Source organism: Solanum verrucosum, unplaced genomic scaffold (genome assembly GCF_900185275.1).
Source record: "Solanum verrucosum unplaced genomic scaffold, falcon-dt-bn FXZP01001150.1, whole genome shotgun sequence".
Taxonomy (NCBI): Eukaryota; Viridiplantae; Streptophyta; class Magnoliopsida; order Solanales; family Solanaceae; genus Solanum; species Solanum verrucosum.
The window spans coordinates 1-2,354 of record NW_026020534.1 but is presented as its reverse complement, the minus strand read 5'-3'; the positions used below and the strand labels follow the sequence as shown (position 1 = coordinate 2,354).

Sequence of the window (2,354 nt, the reverse complement as noted above, 5' to 3'; positions counted from 1 at the left end):
GTTGACCACCTACCACTAATGACTATGAGGGGGGGAAGGCGAACGGGAACCGACCGAAAACCCGAACCGCTTGACTGACCCCTTCATAGTCCATTCATTAAGGTTGGGGATGGCTGGAACCAATCAGAAGTGCAAATCGCGCAAGCGAAGCCGGGAAACGGACCGCAGCGCAACGACTAGGACTCGTGTCGGAGGAGTTTTGAGCGTGAGCTAACACTCATGCAGCGGCAAGGACCCGCAACTCTCGAAGGGGCCACCAACCGCCCGAATCACTGTAGCAAACCCTCTCTTTACTCAATGGATAGCGCTTATTCTCTTTCAATCAACAAAATGAGAAATGGGGGAGAAATCAAAAAAAGAGGTCTTTATTGAAGAGGCTTTGCACCTGAAATAGGACTAATGCAGATCCAGAAGAATGGTCTGGGCTTTCGAAAAGATGAAGATGCAAGGGGTAAAGAGACAGTCTTTTGAACAACCAAGCTGACATAAGGATTCTAGCTCGCGCCCACTTAGAGCAGATGGAGATTCTCGGACGGGGAAAAGCGGCACTCGACATCTATTAAACAAGACCAAGAACAAAGCCATACCATGCCCTCGGGAGAAAGTAGTGATGATTGCCATGAATGCTGCCCTCGAGGACGTGTACAAGAAGGTCTTTGCCGATTCCTATCAACATGGTGCATCTCTTAGTAGAGGGGCGTGAAAAGTGGAGACTTTGACCGTAGGGATCAATTGATAGACATTTTTCTTGAGGAAGAGAATCCAGGATGAACGCTTTTTTCATTCGCTATGCGCTGACTGGATGCGTACTCGCGTGATCAATCGATGGACGGGGGAATTGCGTGAATGATGAGACCGGCCTAACCTAAAGTCAAGGCTCTTCCCTCTCTTGATGGCGAATCTTGATTGACTGACACTAGGAACCGATTCGGAGAAAGAAGAAGCATGGCATGAGATAGGCGGCGGAGAAATTTCCGATAGCGAATTACTTGACTCGATGGATGGAGGGAGAGCCCTCCAACTCAAGCACGAAATCAATGTTGAGTCAACAATCATCGAGAGGGGTACCACCAAGCGAGATCGAGACCAGCCCCTTGTATAGGTATAGGGTTCCAAACCTGCGCTTCTTCAAATATCCCATAAATCTAAATAAAGTAGGGACTTCAAAGCTTGACTAAGAAGGGAGAAAGTTGACTTTGAGAAAGAAAAGGGGCGCCCTAGCTGCAATCAAAAAACAGCGCTAACGAGCAAGAAAGGGCCCCTTACTATAGATAGGGCCTTAGCGCTTTACTAATAACAAACATATATAGGGCTTACTTTTTTCAGCTTGATCGGAATCGATTCTATGATTGAATAGCAGAAGTGCTACTTAGTAGTAGAAACTCGGAGAGACAGACAGAGAGGGGACTCTTTCATACCTGCTAACTCCTAGGATGAGAAGTAGGTCCCTTGTTTTTGGCAGGAAGAGTTCCAGCCTTTGTTGCCCCTCGGTAGAGTGAGTCTACTTAGCGAACTGGCAGGACGCGGAGATCTATTGATCAATATGAATCTCGAGAGTGGATGGTTGATCGCCGCCTCCTTGTCCTGGGGGCTCTCCGGCCGGGGAGGGGCTTGCTAGCGTAACCCTTTCTCCCGGTGTATGTGAAAAAGAGTGACGAACTCATTTTTCTTCGGTCATAGGTTGGTCCAAAGAACGAGAGTCGGCTTCCAACATTAAGTCCGTTGTTCCTCAGTAGCTCAGTGGTAGAGCGGTCGGCTGTTAACCGATTGGTCGTAGGTTCGAATCCTACTTGGGGAGATTTTTTAGTTATCGCTTTTCTGACCTAGCGCTTGCCTCCGGTGGTGTCCTTCTCCTTTCTTTCTAAACTAGCAGAATCGTGGGACATCAAAAGCGGTAAGTTGATTGTTGGTTTTTATTCCTCACTCTCGTATAGGTTAACTTGGTTCGTTCCATTCTTAGGGAAGGATCCACTGGAAAGACTGGAGTAGTATCTTCATTAGCCGGAAGGAATTAGTCTCCACTAGCGTCATTCGAAGAACGAACAAGAAAGGGGTTACTGTTTAGGATAGATGGATGTGGCCCAATGGCTAAAGCTCTGCCAGCTTCTTGTAGACTGAACTCTCTTCTCTTTAGGCTCCGAGTTCTTTTTGGGGGGGATGGTCTAATTTACTAGTGGCAACGAAGTTCTTAAATGACTAGATTCTCCCGGAACGCTAGCTAAGCTAATCGTCTTAGTTCCCTTCAATTAAATCAATAAGCTTTTTGATTGATTCAGGGCGCCGCCCCCCTTCTTAGAATTAGAACCCATTGAGGGGGGCCTCGGCCGGGAAGGGAGAGTGGCGAGTGTCAAAGC

The 2,354-nt window shown here is 47.7% G+C and overlaps 1 non-coding gene across 1 annotated transcript; it reads left to right on the top strand.

Moving 5' to 3' along the window:
• Nucleotides 1-1,726: 1,726 nt before the first annotated feature.
• Nucleotides 1,727-1,798, top strand: TRNAN-GUU (transfer RNA asparagine (anticodon GUU)). The gene has a single exon. It is a non-coding gene; the product is annotated as a tRNA-Asn (tRNA).
• The last annotated feature ends 556 nt before the right edge of the window (nucleotides 1,799-2,354 follow it).